The sequence below is a fragment of the Arvicanthis niloticus genome, chromosome 21 (assembly GCF_011762505.2).
Source record: "Arvicanthis niloticus isolate mArvNil1 chromosome 21, mArvNil1.pat.X, whole genome shotgun sequence".
NCBI classification, from domain to species: Eukaryota; Metazoa; Chordata; class Mammalia; order Rodentia; family Muridae; genus Arvicanthis; species Arvicanthis niloticus.
In genome coordinates, this window is record NC_047678.1 from 20,935,001 (window position 1) to 20,958,100 (window position 23,100).

General features: G+C 40.1%; 1 protein-coding gene across 3 annotated transcripts in view; it reads left to right on the forward strand.

The window, feature by feature from the left end:
* Positions 1-8,153: 8,153 nt before the first annotated feature.
* The window catches only part of Stag1 (STAG1 cohesin complex component), a 328,230-nt gene continuing 313,283 nt past the window's right edge, over positions 8,154-23,100 (forward strand). The window contains exon 1 of one of the 3 annotated variants that reach the window (XM_034483824.2): positions 8,154-8,403. The gene's annotated coding sequence lies outside the window, so the exon portion shown is untranslated. The remainder of the gene's footprint in view (positions 8,404-23,100) is intronic. The other 2 variants (XM_076917691.1, XM_076917690.1) reach the window with 2 other exon arrangements.

The following is a 23,100-nucleotide window of genomic DNA, read 5'->3' on the forward strand; positions in this document are numbered from 1 at the left end:
CTGTGCCAGCACCAAGCTTGTTTCATTACTGTTGCTTGGTAGTAATATTTAAAATTAGGTTCTGTGATATCTGCAGCATTGTCCGTTTGATCAGGATTGCTTTAGCTATTTAGGGTCTTCTATATTTAGAGTCTTCTATTTAGGATTGTTCTAGTTCTGTAAAGATTTGTCATTGGAATATTGGTGGGGATTGCACTGAATCCATAGATCATTTTCAGCAACATTGGTCATTTTATAATGTTAATTCTGTCTGTCCAAGAGGAAGGGAGGTCTTTCTAATTTCTAATGCCTTTTTCAACTTCTTTAAAATTTTTTTAAAATAGTTCTTATGGCAGAAACATTTTACCTACTTTAGGTTCATTAATAATCTTTCAGATTTATTAAAGTTCCCCCCTCCTCTGCCTTGAGGCTACGATTGATAGGATATTTCCTCCTAATTTCTGAATATGTTTATTATTAGTAAATAGAAAAAGTATTGATTTTGTATATTGATTTTGTGTCCTTCTACTGTGCTTAAAATGATTATCTAATGATGAATTTTATGGTGGAGTCTTTTAAATATAGGAGGATCAAATCATCTACCTATAACAATAATTTTAAGCCAGCTGTGGTGGTGCACACCTTAGAAAACAGATTTCTGTGAGTTTGAGGCCAACCTGGTGTACATAGATTGCTCCAGGACAGTCAGGGCTACATAGAAAGAACCTATCTAAAATTAAATTAAATTAAACTTAAATTTTAAAAAACTTAAAAACTCAATAATTTTATTTCTGTCTTTCTGTTTTATATCCATTTTCTTTCTCTTGCCTTATTGCTATGGCCGAGACATCAAGCAATGTATGGAATAAGAATGGTGATAATGGTTACTCTGATTTTATAAAAAAAAATGCTGCCAGTTTCCATCTGTTTACTTTAATGTTGTCAATAGGTCTATTATGCATGTAACTTATACACACACCACACACAGACACAGACACACACATACATACACATACACACGCACATGCACACGCACATGTTATGTTAAGAATTCATCTTTCTGTCCCTAAATTCTTCAGGGCTTTATCATGAAGGTATGCTGAACTTTGTGATGGTTATTTTTTTTCTGCATCTATTGAAATGATTGTGTGACTTTTATACTTGACTCTGTTTATATATAATGTATTACATGTTGCTTGCTGCTATGAGCAGTGAAGATTTGATCTAAAGGAGCTAGGGCTGGGTAGCAAGGTCATGCAGGTCACACAGAGTTTGAATGGTTACAGCTGCCATGAGAATTGCCCCAAGTTGTGTTAAGACAGCCAGACTCTTAGCTCTGCTGCCTCCTTGTTTTATGCTGGGTCTCACTGTGCTGAGAACTCATCATGTAGCCCAATAAGGAGCTCAATGGTTCTAAGTCTGAAGGAAGGTTCATATTTGGAAACTTGTCAAGGAATCAGTATTTTAATTGAAAAGACTGACTCGGTGTCCTGATCACACATCTCTAATTACCTGATGGTGTGAACTAAGTAATCTTAGTCTGTTTTAGTCATCATGGGATGTCATAACAGAATACCATAAGCTGTATTGCTTAAACAATAGGAATGTATTTTTTTTTAAGTCTTAAGGCTGAAAAATTCAGAATCAAGGTGTTAGATGTTTTGGATCTGGTGAAGGCTTTTCTCCTGGCTGCAAATGACTGGATTATTGTTTTGTCCCAACATGTTTTTTGTTCAATATGTGCCTGGAAATGGAAATCTATTTCTATTTCTCTCTATTTCTCTCTATTTCTCTCTATTTTCTCTTCTATTCTCTCTCTTCTCTCTCTCTCTCTCTCTCTCTCTCTCTCTCTCTCTCTCTCTCTCTCTCTCTCTCTCATAGAAGCCCTATCTAATTAGGGGTCCATCATGTGAACTAATTTAACCAAAATTACCACCAAAATTTTATATCTCTCCAAATGCACTCATTTAAGTCTCAGTACTGCCCCATCTTAGTGAGCCTTTCCCAGACCTTAGTTTTGCAGCAAGTCATAGGTTAGGTTCTGGGAAAGCATGTGAACATGTGGAATATACATAAAAACAGTTCGTGTAGGAAGAGCTGTGGGAGGGAGCTAAAGGAGCTGGGGCTGGGTAGAGAGGGCATGCAGGTTCAAGGTTACAGCTGACCAAAAGAATCCACCCAAATTGGGCTAAGATGGTCAAGCTCTTAGCTTTGTTGTCTCCTTATTTTCTGACTGGGTCTCACTCTGCTGAGAACTCACCCGGTAGACCAAGATGGGTTCAAACTCATAAAGATTCTCCTGATTCAACCTCCCATGAGCTGGCTCTATACCTCCTCATTAATGAGCAATAGTACGTGGGCCCTCCTGGACAGGACACCAACCTCAGGCAAAGTGGCTGCCCAATAGCTGTTACAAATCCATACTAGAAGGGGATTGGAGCCGCATCTCACTGTTTCCACCATGAAATATTTAAATCACTCACTACTTCTGTTTCCAAGGAAGGGAGACCATTTCTACTTCCATGAAGAATGAGAAAAATTCCTCAGTCTCCACTCTCCGTACTTTTGGGGGAAGGAGAATGAGAAGGATCAAAGACTAAACCACTTTTGGTCCCTTTCTGTTTCTGCCTCATTTTCTGTTTCTTCTTGTCCGTAGGATTCAACCTATTCTTCCCTCTGTGTTTCCAGTTTATGGGGCATGTCCCACCTGTATGGGAGGCGTGAGTCTTCTGTTCTGTCACAGTGCAACAGGCTCAGTTTTTGTTACCAAGCTCATTTGCCACACCAAACCTTTTCCTGGTTTGACTTTCTGTCTCATGTGAGACTGGTCCCTTGTAGCCCAGGCTGTCTCCAAACTCACTGTGTAGTTGTGTAGCTGTCCTTGAACTCCTGATCCTCTTGTCTCTACTTCTTAAGTGCTGAGAATAAAGGAGAGGACCACTTTGATCAACAGGGTCTCACACTGTTGGTGAATTACCTGGAACTCACTATGTAGCCTAGGCAGAGTAAATACCAGGCTAGCCTTTATAATATAGAAGATATATATTGCAATATATGATATATAATACATATTATATATAATATTTTATATATTATATAGAAAATATAATAAAATCCCATCTCAAAAAAATTACAAATCTTAGGGTAAGTCCACCTTTCCATGCAGTTTGGTAGTATAATATGAGTGCTAGAATATACATGACATGACTGGAGAGTCCTGAGTAACCAAGGACACTCTCCAGCCAAACAGGAAAATAAACCTATAAAGAAACAAATTCTAAAAAGGAGCTGCTGTTGTCTTGGAGAACAGTAAGGTGAGGCCCTTGGCTGTGTAAGAGCAGTCAGGTTAAACTGAGGCAAGAAGAGGCAGGCTTGTTAGGGAAGGTACTAAGGCTGACAAAAGAGAGCATCTCCATATAAAGATGGAGCAAATGCAAAGACTCAAGTACAGTATATGTGAGAAAGCATCATTAAACTCTGGGAATATGCATTTGTGATCTCAGTATGAAACAAACAGTTAGAGAATTGATAATAAGGAAAGAGAACCAGCTGCATCCTTACACCCTGCACATTTCCCTAGGGTGGATTGTGGTGGAGTTGATAGTGGTCCTCCACAGGACTTTTTTAGAACTTTTACACTCTTTATCCCTCTTTGATAACGGTTTACAGGACCTTGTATATATAGGTTTATAAATAGATATACAAGTCATGGGTTTACTGTAACAACTCACAAAGATTCATTTAATAGTTCTTTGATATACATGAATATGTAATTTCCCATTTATTAAAATGAAAGCAATTTTGCATGCTAATGAGATGGCTGTGCTTATTAGCTTTACATAAAAAATTAAATCTTGACTGAATAGTTGATATCATTGGAGGCAGGGCATCTTCATCGTTGGTTACGGAGTTGATAGTTTGATTTTATAATTGTCAATTCTGAGAGTGCTGATTTGCATAAATATATACTACAAAACGGCAGATGTTTAGGTCATCATGCTTGCGTGGCAAAGTGCTTACTGAGTCATGTTGCTAACCCCAAATGTTTATTCTTTTGTGGTGTTGGGGATGGAACACAAGATCTGTGCATGTTCAATAAGAGACCTACTACTGGGCTACATTCCCAGATCCTGAAACAGCAATTTAAAAAAAAAATCCTAAAACAAAACAGATACAGAGATATATTGATACTTAGGTGCTAAAGAATGATGGTAGGAAAACAATAAAATTCTTATTTTCTGTAGTTAAGTTTGTTTGTATGAGAACAGAACACTCTGTATCTACAGTCAAAAAAATTCTGCAACTTTTAATATCTGAGCTGAGGTGGGACAAGTAGCATTTGTTGGTGTTTTCTCTATGACAGCACACATGGTTCAAAGTGTGTATGTCATGTGTTCACAACCAAGGCTGCAGTAAAGTTACACAACACAACACCAAACGGGCTAGTGCTGCCAGAAATGGCTCACATTCACTATGTGTTTGACGTTGAATATTTGGCCCTTACATGTTAGAAAACCTTTTGCTGTTGCCAAATTTTGCATGCATATCTCCCCATTTGGTTACTCAATACCCATTATGTGGTTCATACCCCACAGTTGAAGATGGGCCCTGCAACTCTCCTTGCCTGAAAATGGCTTTTAACTTTGCATGCATGTATGGTTACACACAAGACTTCTTGAACTATTTAAGAGGAGTGGTTAGGTGAAAAAGACTAATGATGGTAATAATGGAGAATTAGAATATATCAAGTTCAAACCTGGGGGTTTGCATTGTTTTATTTATAGTTGTAAAGAAAACAAAAATAGCTAAAATTAATATAACTATGAAACACTGGACCAATGGGTATGAGCATAGTTCTTATCCTTCATAGTAGGGCTTTTTTGTTGTTGTTGTCATGGCTGTTTGTTTGTTTTTGAGACAGAGACTCTCTGTAGCCCTGGCTGAACTGGAACCTGCTGCACAGGCCAGGCTGCCCTCTGCCTCCCAAGTGCTGGACTTTATGTGTGCATTTCCATGTTCTACTTTTCACATGTCTTGAGCAATTTTGGGTCTTTACTTTGTAGAGTTTGCGATTCTCAAAGGTAAGGTATTTTGGATTTCTTCCGTTATCGGTGCTGGGTCAGAATTCAACACTCTAGCAAAACTTGTGGCTTGACTTTCAAAAAACAAGCGACAGTAAAATTACAATTTAATCCAATTCTAGACTGGCAGATTGGGCAGCACAACTATTATTGCCACAAGTTGACAGCAGTGGTGATTTGCAAGGGTAGAAAAAACCCCCGAGTTTTTAAAAATAATATACAAATGTCTTGAGTGGACAAAGGCAGTAGAGAAAGTGAGAACTCTCATGATTCCCAAACACTGGGCTTCTAGGCGATTAAAAGAGGGTTGGCGACACGGCTCTGAGGCTAAGCGCACTGGCTGCTCTGTCAGAGGACCCAGGTTCTATTTCTAGTATTTACCTTGTGGCTCACAACCATTCACAACTCTAGGGAATCTGATGTTCTCTTCTAGCCTCCTAGGGGATCAGGCACAGACACACATACAGGCAACACACACACACCTTATTATTATTATTTTTTTTTATTAAAAAAGTGATGTGTGAAGCCAAGCATAGTAGCACAGCCAGCCTTTTTGTTTGTTTGTTTTTTAATCCCTGGGAAACATGCATGTAAGTCTGCAACAGTGTCAAACATGTTATGGAACCTCTTGTCCTTCTGTTGCCAAAGGATTAATGAACATGCTTTGCTCACATGGGTAATTAGACCTGATCAAGTTATTTGGAACAATTTTTGAAAGAGAGAATTAGGAAAAAATAAGGCATAACTTGTGTCTTAAGATTTCTAGTGTTGTGGTAAAAAAAACAACTACAGGCAACTTGGGAGGAAAAAAGGTTTATTACATTTTACAGCCTGTAGTCAGTCCTTCATCCAGGAAGTTAGGGCAGGAACTCAAGGTAGGACCTGGAGGCTGCAGCTGAAACATATACAGGCCAGGGAAGAGTGCTGCTTGTGTGTGTGTGTGTGTGTGTGTGTGTGTGTGTGTGTGTGTGTGTGTGTGCGCGCGCGCGCGCGCATTGTTTAGGAATCCTAGTCCTTATGTATGCTAAGCTGAACATACCTGTTCAGAACAGTCTAGGTTCACAAGTCACACCATTCCCCTAACTTGGTAAAATTACAGAGTTGTTAAGAGATATTAGGGTAACAGAGGAATAAGTGTTGAGTTGGATGGAGCTATTTGGAAGGTAGCTCAAAATAAGGTATCCTTCTCGAACAATTGAGAAGCAATAAGTAATTTGGGGACTTTTAAAGAGCAACAACATAGAAAAGAGGGGTAGAGAACTCAGGGTTGAACTGTGGGATCTACAAAACAAAAAACAAAACAAAACCAAACCCAGAGCTAGTAACTCAATCAGAAGACTAGGGAACAATATAGGTACAGATCCAAAGAAGCAACTTAAAAATGTTTCAAGGGAGGATGGGGCCCTGGTGACAGGGCATGACTGCCCCTGATAGCCCCATCCCCCTTGGATAGGATCTCGCTGTATCTCTCTCCAAATTCTTCTGCCTCAGCCTTCCAGCCTGTGGTTAGGGCACCCACTGCCACACTGATTCTCTTCAGATATCTGTCTGGGTGAGGAACATTGATAGTACTGCAAGTTGAGGGAGTTAACAGCCCTGATTTTTTTTTTTTTGTAAAGATAAACGGAAACTTGAAAAAACAGAAAGAACCCAGAAGATAAAATACTGAAGATATTCTAGAAAAAAGGCAATGTTATTCTGGCAGAACTGGCTTGGGAGAGAAGGGAAGGGGGAATGGTTAAATGAGGTGAAATTTTTGAGATCATGACTACAAATATGTTAAGATAAACCGCCAGCCCTTTATCAGAGTCCCACAGATTCGAGATTAAGAAAATATATTAAATTACATATTAGTATGGTTGGAGCCCGCACCTTTTAACAAAACAAACTAGAAACAGACTCTGTCGAGAACACAATAGGAAGCCTAGTAAACGAGATAGTTTGCTGAAATAAATGTATGTACACAAGGACCGTCACTAATTCATACCAAAGTTCCCCCAGAGACGTGTTAACGCACTGTGCAACCTTTGGGATAGATACCAGAGACATCTGACGTGCTAGCTAGCCCTCAAGACTATAAACAAGTTTAACGTTTCTAAGGAGATATTGAAAATGCAGCTGCCGCTGCCAATAAAATATTGTGTCAGAAATGAGGCTGATGACCTACAAGAACAAGAATTCACTTCTGTGGTGCGGAGTTACAAGCAGGCGGAAGGTTAGGAGCCTTGGTCAAGGACAGCTAAGGTAGAGAGCAGCAGGGAAGGGGTCAAGATCTGTGGCTGGCCATTTCCCGTTCGGCTAGGACCCATTATTCGCAGGTCCGTATAGACGTGCAGTCCTAGGCTGTGGGAGGAGAATCTAATTCCTAGCAGAGTCTATCTTCACGCGGTAGCTTCTCCTTTTTCACTAACTAGCCAATGCTGCCGCCTTATGCAAAGCCTGCACCTCGGCGAGAACCTGCTTTACAGAGGCAGGACGACGCCAATCGGCCTGGAGCGGTCACTGTTTCCTGTAGCTCCGCGGCAGGGGAAGTCCCAGTCCTCGAAACCTTTGCAAGCCCGTTCTGGAAAAGCGCCTCATCAATAATAAACCGCGAACAGAATTCTAGGTTGGGGACTCCGGTTAAGCGGGGAGGGAGCAGGGCTCTGCGGCCCCCGGGCGCGCCTCGCCCCGATAACGGCGGGTGTGGGCGGCTGGCAGCCTCGGGGCGGGAGCCGAGCGCGGCCCCCGCAGGGGAGGGGCCTCGGCGGAAGAGCTGGGGGCGGACTCCTTCCCGGCTCTCCGAGAAGCTCTAAAAATGGCGGGCGGCAACCCAGCGAGCGGGTCGCGCAGGCGCCGCGGAGTCCGTCCTCCTGCTCGCCTCGGGCGGCCCACGAGCCGTCCACAGCGCCCTCGTCCAGACGTCTCCGCGGCTCGCCATTGGCAGAGCGCGGCAGGAGCTTCGTGCGGGGGCGGGGCCGGCGCGCAAAGGCCACGTTTCCCGCGCCGCTGCTGCGCGTGCGCGCCCCCCGGAGGCGAGCGATAGCGCGCGCCCCCGTCTGAGGGCCCCCTGCTCGCGCCTCAACTTCCTCCCCTTTCCGGGCAGGCCCGTCCTGTCAGCGAGGCAGTGAGCACCGCGGCCAGCAGAGGGCGGTCGGGACCCAAGTCTGCAGCGGCGCCATTGGCGTGTGGAAAATGCCACCAGATGGCGGGTTAGGATTGCAGCTCCGTTGAAGGCGCGGCCCCCGCTCCCGAACCCCCGGCGACCACCCCGTAACAACCCCCCCACATCGGGAATAACACACCGGAGACTTTTGGGGGGAAACTAGGTCGACGGCCGACAGCGCCCGGATGGGCGGCTGAGGTGAGCGCGGGCGGCGGCGGCGGCGGCGGGGGGCGGGAAAGGGGGAATGCGGCGGCAGCGGCGCGGGGGCTGGAAGCGCCGATCCAAGATGGAGGCCGGGCGAGAGCCTGGGAGCGCGAGCGGCGAGCGGGCGGGCCGGCGCGGGCCCCGCGCGGGGGAGGGAGGCCGCGCGGGCCTGTGCGCTGCGCGGCGGCTGCGGGCGGCCGAGCGCCCGGGACCTGCTGTGGGCGCGGCGGGCGCTCCGCTCCCTCCACCCCTCCCGCGGGCCGCGAAAACGGTGCCCCCGCCCGCCCGGGCTCCACGGCGGTAGCGCGGAAGCCTTTGTGGCGCGCTCGGGCCCGCCGCCAAGCCCGCCCTCCGCCCCCCCTCCCGGGCTCTCGGGACTCGCCCGCGCCGGGGCCAGCCTAGGCGGGCTGGCGCGAACGCCTTCCGCCGCCCTGCGTTTCTGCGGTGCTTTAGCGGCGGCGGCGGCGGCGGCGGCGGCAGCGTCACATGACAACGAGCTCGCTTCTGCCGAGGGTCCTGGGGGTCGCTCAGCCCGACTGCTGGCCCAGGCCTCTGGTTGCTGGGGTGGGGCAGGGGGCTGAGGACCTGGGCCGACGGGGCGTCGCAGCCTGGCTTTCCCGCTATCCGCCGTCTGAGCTCGGGACGGGGGCCTCCTGGTGAAACGTGTCCAGGCCGGAGCACTGCCCCGCTAGTTTCCCGATCCCCCGGGAGATGAGGCCAATAAAAGTTGTTTTTCCTCTTCCCTGAAGGTGGGGGGCGGGATGAAGAGCTGGGAAACCCGAGTGCTTGGAGTTGGACCTGAGCCCCACTTGGAGGGGTCCGAACCGAGTGCTGTTTGTGTGCAGTAGGGGCCACAACATTTTCTGGTTTTTCGGATTGTCACGTCACCCGCTTCTGCCTACATTAGAATTGTTACTGATTCTTTCCACATTGCAGACAGTCGTGTCCTGGGAATGTTAAGCTGTGGGATGCTTTTGAAGCCCTATAGACCCTAAATAGTGCAGTTTGTGGGGAGCGAGTTATTTGCTGTTGAAGTTGGTGTTAGGATGAGGGGTATGTTTATTCTGGTTGTGCTTAGAAAACAGCTATATTTTACGTCTAGCAAAATTCGTGTTTGTGAAAGTACCAAAATCCGCATAAAGTTGTATGATGTGTAACTTAATGGAATTTGTAACTTTACCTTTAGGTCTGCCAGTGTATTTTTTAAAATACAAATTGCAAATTCTGATTGCGAAGCTTCCTATTAAAATGTACAGAACAGTGGGAATAAAAACGGTTCGTGTATGATGGGTGATGGTCTTACAATGTATATAAGTCGAGGCTAAAAATTTGACCAAGAAGTACTGAAAGAACAGGGAATGATAGTTCATTGTTTTTCATTATGGGGACTGTAACACAATTTTTTACCCAAATAAACTTCTAAAAGAAACCCCACAGGTGTTTTTTCTTTGCTTTTTAAAACTGTACTTTGGAGTTCTCCATGTTGATCTATGCCTGTAATTCTGGTTACTCAGAAGGCAGAGGCAGGGGGAATCTCAAGTTGAAATTAGCATGGACATTTTATGAGATACTATCTTTAAAAAAGCAAAACAAATAGAGGTCTAATATTGTCTTTTTTGAAGAGATTGATACTATTACTGTGTGGTTATCCCCACCACAACCAACAGGATCTCATTGTGTAGCTCAGGCTGGCCTTGAAGTCGCTATACAGTCTAAATTGGCCTTTAATTTAGGGCAGTTCTTTTCTTCAGCCTATGGAGTTCCGAGATTATAGGTGGGTGCCAGGCCAGCCAATTACTGAATGGCTCTTTTGTTTTGTTTTCTTTAGAAAGGATCTTGGTATGTAGTTCAAGATGTCCTTGAATTTATATCAATTCTTCTGTTTCATACTTTCAAATGCTGGGATTACAGCCACTCTTGGCTTGGAAAGGTTCTTTTAAAAACTCAAGCTGTGTTGCAGGGGTGACAGCCTTGAACTGAAGTTTCTTGAGACATCCCCTAAGTTTGTGATCTTGGTTTTACTTTTTAACTATTTAAATCTTACCTTCCTCATTTCTGAAGTTGAGGTAAGCCAGTGGTTCTTTTACACATTGAAAACCCTTTTTAGCTAAAACTTAAAAATTTATAGTTATAATCTCTGTTTTCCTTTCTTGATTATAGATGGATATATCTTAATAATCTTAGTACTATAGGAGATTTAATGCATCTTTGTTAGCTTTTGGCCAAAGCCTGTAATTATTATTTTATTTTTGACATATGGTCTTAATAGGCAGCAGTTTGCAAAGTGGCTACTATAGGAATCAGTGTCTCTGACTTCTGTCCCTAATTTCTATAGATTTTAAGACCTCTTTCAAAAGTTAACCTGATTAGGTTAGCCCCCACCCAGATAATCTTTTATGTAATTTCAGTTAACTATAGGAACATTAATTACACATACAAAAACACCCTTTTCCCTCTCTAGTATAATCATAGGAAAGCTATCCTGGTATATTTACAGAATCTCTCACACTCTCAAGGAAAAGGTAGAGTGACCATCATTTATTTACTTTTAATGGGGAGAGAAGCATCTTCACACTTACCCTTTTAGAATCTGAACATAGGGAAAAGACAGCTAAAACAGTAACATCTTCTCCCTTTTTCTTCTACCTTTCTTTTCCCTCCTCTCATTTTTATCAGTCTTTTGTACTACTAGGTATGAACTCAGGGTCTGGCGTATGTTAGAATAGCTACATTCTCTTTCCCTGTTTTTATTTTTGAGTAAGACAAGGTGCAGTGTATCCCAGGCTGACCTTGAACTCTCGATTCTCCTACCTTTATCAATCAAATGTTGGAATTAAAGCCGTACCCCACTGCCATCTTTAAATTTTATTTTTATTACATTTTAATTGCTTTTGTACATGCCACTCGTGTGAAGGTCAGTAGATAACTTAAAGGATTTGATTCTTTCCAACATGTGTGATCTGGGATTAAAGATTTTCAAGATTGGCAGCAAGTGCCATCTGCTGAGTCTTGCACCCCCTGTCCACATTCCAATCCTTTGGGGGGCACAGGGTTTCATTATGAAACATATAAAAATGCTCTTGTGTAAGACATAGAATGAGATGATTCTTAATGTAGCAGGTAGGGTTTTGTCTCTAGAGAAGGAAGAGTTGAGTTTTCTCTCATTTGGTAGTTACAATATCAGATCCAACTTGAGTTGTGCTGTACCACTAAGTGCTTCCCTCAGTTTTTTCTTTTAACCAACCTCCCTCCTTCACTCCTCCCCTCCCTCCTTCCCTCCTTCCCTCCTTCCCTCCCTCCCTCCCTCCCTCCTCCCTCCTTCTTTCCCTCCTTTCCTTCCTTCCCTCCTCTCCTCCCTCCTTCTCTCCTTCTCTCCTTCCCTCCCTCCCTCCTTCTTTCCTTCCTTCCCTCCTCCCCTCCCTCCTTCCCTCCTTCCCGTGTTGTGCATGAGCTAGTGTACGTTTGATAGTGTGCTGTGGTGTGTATGCAGAGGTCAGATGGCTTGTATGTGAGTGATTGGGTTTCCTGGGCTTCCATATTTTGAAGGACATCTCAAGTCCCGCCTCCCTGTTAGATGTTGTTGTTTACTTTAGAAATGTAAGATTTATTGTATATGTGTGTGGGTGTATGTGTTCCACATTATGCATATGAAAGTAAGAGGGCAACTTTGGAGATTTTAGTTCCTTCCTGCATGTGGGATCTGGGATTGAATTTAGCTCATCTTTACCTACTGAGCCATCTCATAGGCCCCTTCCCTATTTTTTAAAATTTAATTTTTTTTTGTTTTTAGATGAAGTCTTGTTGAGTTTTTCCAGGTTGGCCTTCAGCTTGGTTATTTAACTTAGGCTGGGCTAGAAATTTCAGTCTGAATCTTTCTGAGTGCTGCCATTACAGACATGTACAGACTATGTACAGTTATTGCTAAGTCCAGCCTTTTATTTTTTTCATTCAGTGTTGGGGAAGTTCTGCCTGCTTTATAGAGTGTATGTATGTATGTGTGTGTGTGTGTATAATATATATATTATATATATATATACACATTATATATTATATATACTATATATATACTATATATATTATATATATACACATTATATATTATATATAATATATATATATTTATATTTGTGCTGGAAATGATGAGCCAGTGAATTAATTGCACAACTGATACTATGAAGTTTTACTATAATTTAAACATACCTTTTTATCTTTCTAGATGCTAACAGTTGAAAAAAATTTACATTGTAACTTAGTACAAACATACATGTAATACATATAATGGAAATAGCAGCTGCTTATTGTGAAGTAAAATTTAACCTTTGTGAAGAACACTTTATTTTCCACTTTTATTGAGAATGCTGGTTATAAGCTAACACTGTGGTATGATTCACAGTAGCTTGGCTTGAATTGTAATCAGGAAAGTGCAAAGTAGAACTATAAGGAACCAATTTATTTCAGTCAAACTGAAAAACATTAAAAATTCTGATAATACTATATGCCAATGAAATAGGTGGAGAAACTACATTAAAAATTCTTGGGGGCTGAAGTGATGACTCAGTAGTTAAGTGCACTGGCTGCTTTCCCAGAGGACCCACATTTTGTTCCCAGCACCCCCATAGCAGCTCACAACTGTTTGTAACTCCAGTTTTAGGGGATGTGCTGTGCTGTTCTGTCTTCTGTTGGGTATTGTACACATGTGACACACTGACAGATACAAGAGGCAGAACAATTATAAGTAATTAAATCTCTTAATTTTTTCTTGAGCCAGGGGCTGGCTATAAACTCTAACTGAAGCTGGCTTAATAATAACCCATTATCTTCTTACTTCAGCCTCCTGTGTACTCACTCATGTTACAGACATGTATCACCATGGTCTTACATTGCCACTTTTGCATAGAGTTTAAATTGGTAATAGTTATATAAAGTTTTTTTTCTTAATTACTAATTTGGAAGTACATCTGCTTTTAAATCTCATTGTTATATTCCTTTATAGTCTAGATGAGGGGAATTATTTTTTGGTTTTTGATGTTTTGATTTTTTTTTTTTTTTCAAAGACCCAGTCCATGTCTTATGTAGTTCTGGTTATTCAAGAACTCAATATGTAGACCAGGCTGACCTCAAACTCAGAGATCTGCCTGTTTCTACCTCCCAGTGCTGGGACTAAAGGTGTATACCAGACACCATGCCTGGCTTTAAAATGTTTTATTATTTAATTAGATTTGGTTTATGTGTGTTGTGCCTTTGTGGACGTCTATGCACCATGAATGTGCAGTGCCCACCAGAAGAGCGCATAGGATCCCCTGGAACTGGAGTGACATATGGTTGTAAGCCCCATGTGAGTGCTGGGGGTCTAATTTGGGTCCTCTGGAAAAAGCAGTCCATGCTCTTAATCACTGAGCTATCTCTCCAGCCATCGATAACGGAAATTCTTGTTTATGAAGATATGTGAACAAAATGTCTATAATACTTTTATTTGCAGTAGCCAAACTTTAGAAAATAAGTTTTCTTCAATGACACATAAATACATGTGCTTTTCAAAAGTTAAAAAGCCAACTTGATCAAAAATTATTTTTCCCTTCCCTAAACTTTGTTAGATGTTCTAGTATCTTTTTCATCTTTCTTTGTAGGTCTTTTATAAAACCGTTGTGATAGGTTTTTGTTTTGTTTTTTTTTTTTTTTTAAATTAGGATGATGGCCTCAAAAATTAGGAAATACTCCTGTTTACTGAAGGGGATTGTATCATATTGGTACTAATAATTTTTTTGAATAACACCCCCTGGACCTGGGATTTTCTCTATGTAAAGTAATTTATTTATTTATTTAAATATTTAAATATTTATTTATTTATTTATTTATTTATTTATTTATTTATTTAATGTATGTGAGTACATTGTTGCTGTCTCAGACACACCAGAAGAGAGCATGGGATCCCATTACAGATGGTTGTGAGCCACCATGTGGTTGGCAGGAATTGAACTCAGAACCTTTGGAAGAGCAGTCAGTGCTCTTAACCACTGAGACATCTCTCCAGCCCTGTAATTTATTTATTTTAAGACAGGCTGGCTTTTAACTCACTGTGTATCTCAGACTGGTCTAAAACTTGAAATCTTCCTGTCCCAGCCTTCTGAGTACTGGGTTATACTTGGTTGTGGAAAGATATTTGGGAGGCAAATTAAAATAGTTTCTTAAAGCATCAGTGTGTTTTTATATCATTAGTGTGTTCTTTTAATCTTGACCAGTCTAATGGTTCAGTTTATCTTTCCAAAGCAACTTTACAAATTTTTTATTGTCTTTTCTATTGCATTTGTGTGCTGCTTAGTTATTTTGTAAGCTTGACACAGACTTTGTCACCTGGGAAGAGGAAACCTCAGTTGAAGAATTGCCTCTATCAGATGGGCATGTTGGTATGTTTATGGAGTATTTTATGGATTAGTGATTGATGGGAAAGTACTTAATCCATTGAATGGGGCCATCCTTGGGCAGGTGATCCTGCATTGTTGTTAAGAAGGCAAGTTGAACAAGCCATGGAGAGCAAGCCAGTAAGCATAGCTCTTTTGTTGGGTTTCTGCTTCAAGCTTCTATTTTGAGCTTCCTTCTGCCTTGGCTTTTCTCAGTCATGGACTATAACCTATAAGCTAAAATAAACCCTTTTCTCCTTTAAATTGCTTTTGGTCATTGTCTGATCATAGCCATCGAGAAGCAAGCGAGGACAGTTGATTTCTGTTCTTTATGATCCCCTTCTTACAGAAAGCTTTAGCTCATAGATTTTAGAGATTTTTATTTGTTTGTTCTTTACATTTTCTCTTTTGAGATATTCTCTATTTAGTCTAGACTGGGCTTGAGTTCATGGTAATCCTCCTGCCTTAGTCTCCTGAGTATTTCCTTTATAGACACCAGCCACCCTATCTAGCCTGTATTTTCTTGTTTTCAATAAAAACACTTAAAGCTATTGGTACTCTTCTAAGTAATGCTATCTTCCATAAAGTGCTTTTACCATTATTCAGTTCAAAATAGTTTCCTGATTTGAATTGATATCTTTCAGTTTGATTACTAGTGGCTTACTTAAAAAGTGCATCCAATTTTTATATGTGGGATTAGTTTAGATGTCTTACTGTTCCTGATTTCTAGCTTAACTTCACTTTGAGATTAAGGATTTTAATATATGTAAACTTAAAGTTTTTGACTTTACTAAGAACTTTATTTCTCACAGTTTAAAAAAAACCATGCATTTATGACTATTGAATGATTTATTTTATACAAATGGTCAAATGATGATTTGAAAATACTGTTTTGTTTTTTCTATTTTTTTTAGCTTCATTAGTGAAGACTGGTCTTGAACTCCTTGATCTTCATGTCTCTTTTTCAAGTGCTGTGATTAAAAGTATGCATAACCATACCTTGTTTTGATAACATTTTTCAAAATTTACCTTGTCTTTGCTGAATCTTACTTGTCTAGGAAGAGAGGGAGAGCTTACTTTTATCAGATGGCATTTGACTATGATTATGTGATTGGTTATTTCTCCTGTTTTATTTTTAATTAATTTTTTTGCCTATCCTGACTATGACAGTGAAAAAACCTTTTTTTCCCCCTTTTGCTTTGTTCAGACAGGGCTTCTCTGTTTAACAGAGCCCTGACTGTCTTGAAACTTCCTTTGTAGACCAGGCTGGCCTCAAACTCACAAAAATCTTCCTGCCTCTGTCTCCCCAGGGCTGGGACTAAGGTATATGGCACCATCCCTAGCCTGCCTGCCTCTCTCCCCCCCCCCTCCCTCTCTCTCTCTCTCTCTCTCTCTCTCTCTCTCTCTCTCTCTCTCTCTCTCTCTCTCTCTCTGTGTGTGTGTGTGTGTGTGTGTGTGTGTGTGTGTGTGATAATAAGGTTGAAGACCAGGGATGTAGGCCAGTTTGTAGAGTACCTATATAACTTGCAAGAAGCCCTGAGATTGATCCTCAGTAGAATATAAGTAGAGTGTGGTAGTATGTTCCTATAACCTAGAGACAGGAAGGGTCAGAAGTTCAAGGTCAACTTGGACTACAAGAGACCTTGTTTCAAAAAAAATATTATTTGCTAATATCTGCTCAAAAGAGTGAAACATTTGATGTTTACTCTGCTTATAGGCTACAAAGTTAGCTGCTGGTAGAAGCCTAGAGACTTCCAAGTTAGATGAAGAATGAATGCATTAGAGTAGTAGCCAGAGAGATCAAGATTTGCTTCATATTTCTGAACCCACAGTTTGCATATGACAGTAGCGGAGGATTTACATTAACTTGTTTTAATTTAGTAATCCAAATTAGAGAAATAAATACTTCTCATGAACTGCTTATTTAAATTAAAACGACACCATGAACCAGGCATGATGTAAAAAGTCTGTAATCACAGTATTTAGGAACTGCAAAATGTTCTGTGAAATAAAAATGCGTATTCTATACTCTAATATTTAACCATTAGACTATATTGTGTACAGATCCAAAGAACATCAATCTTAAACTTAAAAAGTGAATAAATGATACTCTAGATGAAATGATAAGGATAGTTTTCTGAAAATCAAATACTTTTAGCTCATGCGGAGATAGGCATCTGTAAAACTGATGAGGATGATCAGAGGGTGAGTGGAAAGATAAAAGGCAATAGCCAGTGTTTTCTGCTTATCATTAAACACATTTTAGAAATTGGAGTCTTTTTTCTTTAGAGAGGTACAGCACCAAGGCAAGACATTGTAGTGCTCCCTGCTGCCCAGGTTTTGAGACTGTCTACTCATGTAACTTTGGCTGGTCCAGATTGCCATATGTAGATAAAGCTGGTCTTGAATTTGTACCTCAGTCTACCAGGTTCCTGGATCACTGGTGTGCACTACCATGCCTAGCCACATTGTAATGACTTTTTTACATTTAATACATTTGATAGCTTTCTTCAAGATTATTTATGAATATTAAGCTTTGTATGCATAATTCTGAAAATAAAAGAAATAGGAGTGGATCTTTGCTAAGAGTAGAACATATTTTATAAATTTCTTCTAAGACTTAGTTGTAGATTAAATATAATAACTGACTTTTTTCCTTCTGTAAAAATGGATACAGAAAACAAAGTTGTGGTTACTTGGTTTTCATTTTAAGTAGTTAATATTTAAGATATTTTTTAAAAAATGAAAATACTATGTTTCATAAATATAAAGACAGTATGGTATAAGATAGTGCAGGACCTCTGTCTTAGTTTGGGTTTTACTGCTGTGAACAGACACCATGAACAAGGCAACTCTTATAAGGACAACATTTAATTGGGGCTGGCTTACAGGTTCAGATGTTCAGTCCATTATCACCAAGGCAGGAATGGTGCAGGAGGAGCTGAGAGTTCTACAGACAAACAGGAGAAGACTGTCTTCTACATGGCTAGGAGGAGGGTCTCAAAGCCCACTCCCACAGTGACACACTTCCTTCAACAAGGCCATACCTACTCCAACAAGGGCACACCTCCTAATAGTGCCACTCCCTGGGCCACGCATATTCAAGCCACCACAACCTGAGATCTGATTAAAAAGAAAAAACAAAAATTTAATATTTTAAAAATCTGGGCATTGAAGGCCAGACCTTTTAGCATGAGTGCTCATTACTGAGTTTCCCCCTAGCTTGAGATCTGATTTTTAACTACATCTGTACCTCTGGCTAGCTATATGGTTTTGAATCATTTCTTCTTTGGGCATCAATTTAATTTTGATTAGTTTTTTTGGACAAGATGGCATTCTTATTAAATCTCTTTGAAATAATCACAAATTCTAAATTAGGCAATGAAGCTTTTTGGATGTCTTTAATTTTCAAAGGCCTGATTATGACATTGCTCTCTACATTTCCCAGCCGTTTATTAGAATAACTCACATCCTCACATAACTGAAAATTACATAGAAGAAATACAATTTTTCTCCTTAAAAAGATTTATTTTCAGTGTATGTGTGTATGTGTGTGTATGATATAATGCATTATATTGTAATGTGCACTTGAGTGGGTGCACACATCCACTCGCGTGCACAGGTGAGTGCAGGTGCCTCAGGGGGCCAGAGATATTAGAGCTCCTAGAGCTGGAGTTAATGGGTGGTCGTGAGCTGCCCGACACAGTAAAGTGCAAGACCACAGGTTCAGTCCCAGCCTGATGTTCAACATGTCAATGAAGCATATTCACTAGCACAAGTTTGTTTTTGTAATGTATTGATATGTATATTTAATTTCTCATGATCATGATATCAGTCACAAAGAATTGAATGGACAGCTTGCTCTAGATTACATAGGAAACAAAAAAATATATTCTTTGTTTCATATTACATGTGGTTGTAAAATTTGCTTTCTCTATTGGCTTTATTTAGCTGTTAAGAAAAACAGAAACTTAAGTTCCCTGTTACTTATTAAGGTTATTAAAATTAAGCACTTTGTATTTATTTAGACCATTTTTTTTCTAAGCACTTCGTAAAATATGAGGGAAGAGGATAGCATCATCTCCTTAGGTATTTGAACCAAAGCCCCGATTTTGTGAATGTGTTGTTAAAGATGATACTTACTAACCATACTGTAAAAAATCCAAAATCATATACTTAACAGCACTTCTGCATTTATGTCTGAGTGGTGGTGTATGTTTGCATGTGTGTGTGCATATGTGTGGGTTTGTGCATGTATGTTTGGAGGCCTGATATAGATAAGTGTGTTCTAATTGCTCTCCACTTTATTTATTGAGGCAGGGTCTCTTTCTGAACCTGGAGCTCTAATTCTAGCTAGTCTAGTTAGCTAGCTTTGACTCCATTATTTCTGCCTCCTGAATGTTGTGATTACAAATTGCTACACCTGCCTGATATTTACATGGATTTCTAGGGTTTTGAACTTCCAGCCATGTGCTTACATGTGCCCACTGAGCCATTTTCCCAACCCCAAAGTTCTACTTTTAGAACTATTCTATTCAGGCCAAGTGATGATAGAAGGAGAGTTTTTTAAGAGCAAGAACATCTTTTCCAAATACCTATTATAGGCATTGTGCTTGGGCCTTTAAACACATAGCCAATATTTTTAGACTATAGTGTTAAGTGATTTAAATTGATTATATGTTACTTAGTATACTTTGTATATCACCTTCCAGAAAATTAGTTTACAGATGGGGGCTTCATTAAGCTCTTCCTTTTTTTTTTTTTTTTTTTTTTTTTTTTTCCTTTCTCCTCTCTGTTTCAAGAAGGAAATGATAAATCTAGGTGGGACTGAGATGGTGGTGAAGCTGAGGTTATCATTGATGTAAACTCAGCTATCACTTAAAGTTCTCCTCATTATAGATTTGTTCATTTAACCTAAGCTATATACTGGAAAATCAGGCTGGCAAATCATATACAGTGTGTGATTCCTCCTGGTGAATAAGTGTGGTATTGTGATGATAATAAGGAAAGTCATCTGTGAGAATGGGAAGTTAAGTGGAAATAGTCGCAGAACCTAAGCAAGAGTAGAGGCACAGGAAAGAACAAAGACCAAAATTTGTAGCAAAACCAATTGTGGTATGCCAGGAATTAGGAGAAACTTAGTTATGGTGGGGAGAACACGGCAGAAAGAATATAATGGCTTCACATGAGATTGGAGTGGTAGAATTTAGATTGTGTAAGGTGTATTTGAAATAGTTAGGTCTTTGAATATGAGTTTTGTTATAAAATTCAAAAGCTGTGGGAGAGTTTTAAGCAGAGGAATATTTAAACATATTTCTAGAGTCTGAGGCTACACAATATTTGTTCTGCATGCCTGGAAACCTAGGTTTGATCCCTTGCATTAGCACAGACAATAATAACAAACCTATCTAAACAAAAACAAGAAAAAAAAATTTTAGCTCATTTTCTTGATTTTGCTTTCTAGAGCACAGTTAGCAATGTCTGCAGATAATATTGGTGGATAAAGCTTGATGAGATGGTGTGTGTTAGTTACATCAGGGTAGAGATCAGGGTTGTTACTAAAGACTTTTAGTAGCTGGAATAGTTTCCTGTAACAGTTGACTGCCCAAAATAGCTATAGAGCCAAGGTTGAGAGTCCTTGTTTTACTCCTGTGTGAATATTGGAGTGAGCAAGGAGATAGAATATGAAAAGAGGAAAGGGTAGTTAGGTTGTTAAGTAATCGATGATGGCTACAGTGCCATGGACAATTGTGATTATGACAAGAACCAACAGTGAAAAACTGTTCTGATGTTGTAAGAGTTATGGAGATAGGTGTGTTAATAGAGAGAGGTATTGACAGAATACAGCAAAAACAATGAAAGAGAAGAAAGGTTTAGCTCAGTTTATGATTTTAGAGATTAGTCTGTTATGGTAGAATGGGTATGAGGTAACCATCTTTTACCTCAATGGTAGCTAGGAAGCAGGGTGGTCAGGGAGAAATGAATGCTTGTCTATCTTGACCCTCCCCCCCCCCTTTTTTTTTTTTGGATAGTACTGCTCATATTCTAGGCTTGTCCTTCCTCTTAGGGTTATCATCTCTGGAAACATCCTGACAAGCTGGTCTAAATGTTGACTTTACAAATTGAAGTGCCATTTGATTCTGAGTGGGTTGACAGCTGAGATTAACCATCTTAAGAAGTGTTTCTGACTAATAGTGAAGTTAATGATAGTGCTATCCTATAATGATACACACTGAAGGAAATAACTGGAATGGGGGGGTTCTAACTTCTAAACAGTTATTTTTGTGAATGAGGGTGTGTGTGCCCTATGTGAGGTGCTTGTGCGGAGGTCAAGGCTACCTCAGGTTCTTAACCTTCCATTTTGCTTGAGTCAGGGATTCTCTTCTTGTTTGCTATTGTACCATATACTCCAGGTTGGTGGCCTGTGAGCTGTGGAGGAGTTGGGGAAGTGTCTTGTGTCTCTGCTTCCAGTTTAACTAGGAGTGCAAGAGATATTCATTCATATTCTCTCTCTCTCTCTCTCTCTCTCTCTCTCTCTCTCTCTCTCTCTCTATGAATCTGAACTCAGGTCCTCATGCTTACATGGCAAATGCTTTCAGCCACTGAGCCATTTTCCCAGACCTGTTCCGATCTTATTTTACTGAATGTGAGTTGCTATTAATAGATAAGAAAGAAAATAAGCTTCTGTAGTCTACAATTTGTCACATCGGCCTATGCTTTTAGATCTTTCATCTGTTTATGTTGTAGGTTTTTCTGTCTTTGTACTGTTTTAGCATCTAATGGGATACTCTTTTGTATGTATCTCTAACAAAATATCAGCATTTCTACTTTTGGCTTTTTTCATAATCCCATAAATCACTTACTGCTTTTTAAAAAACTCTTGCATGTTAGGCAGTTTAATTCTAAATTTGGTTTTCTTAGGGCTTCTTTCAGTGTTTTTTTGTTTTGTTTTGTTTTGTTTTGTTTTGTTTTTTTAATAGATGGTCTGTTTCTCTTATTTCTGAGCATTTCTGTCTATTGCAGTCTATGCTGGTTCCTTTTCTATATGAGTTATTATTATTGTTTGGTTTTTTTTGTTGTTGCTGTTTTTGTTTTGTTTTTTTTAAAGACTGTTTTTTTCTGTGTATTCCTGGCTATCTTGGAACTCTGTTTCTCCCTATAGATCAGGCTGGCCACAAACTCACAGAAATCTGGCCTGCCTTTGCCTCCCAGATTCTGGGATCAAAGGCACATGTCACTACCTCCTATTCATGTGGTTTATTATTTATTAGAAGAGGTTTTTAAAAATTGCTTATATGAGTGAAGAGAATGCTGGCTTACCTAGGGGTGGAAATCTAAACATCTAAACTTTCTTCATCTTAATCAATTAATGTATCATACATACTTGTTCTGCTTAAGATAAAAATGAATGGATTTTTACTCTGGTGACCTGGATTGTAATCCAAATTAGTATTTTGATTAGCAGTATATTATATTGTAAATCACTTTGACCTCACTGTCTCATTTGTATTGGGAATGAATTCCTCTTCATTCAAGGACATTGGCTAGGAGATGACTAGCTAATAAAACAATGCTCTGTAAACATTGGTAATAGCCTCTTTTCTTTTGGGAATACATCTGTTTGTGCATGCAGATTTCTCAGTGTTTATTCCGTTAGTGAAACAGGAAGTTTTTAGAGGTGTGCAGTGAGGCAAAAAGTGTCTCTAGGGAAGACTGTCAGTTCTTAATATGAAGAACACTGATAAACTGTTTGCCAGAATTGTTTCTCAGAATTGATAGGCATAGAAATTAAATTATGATTTACACCTAGATATATAAGGTCTAGATGACTAAAGTCAGGAATGTATAATAGGGTGTCAGTTTACTGATTTTCATTGAGAAAGTAATTAAAAAATGGACAGTTTGTGCTGACCAGTGCCTCTTGTTGTTGTTGGGTTTTTTTTTTTTTTTTAGGAAGACCTATCTATATCAAAAGCAGATTATAATCTGAAGATTTATTGGTCAACCTGGAATGGTCTCAAAGCAATGTCAGAATTATTGTACCCCTAGTACATTGACAAAAATCTATCTGCATTGCAGCAGATTTGGGTCAGGGCACTCTCCAGGGACAGTGTGGGAGACACAATGATAAGTTTATTTAAACACCTCTCTTCATTCATTTGATTCCATTTTAACTCCAAATAGTCACAAATAAGATCTGCACCCTGGTTCTCATGTCCCCCCCCCCTTTTTTTTTTTAAATTTTGTACAATTTACTTACTTGATTCTAGAGATCATTTATCCTTTTATGTTT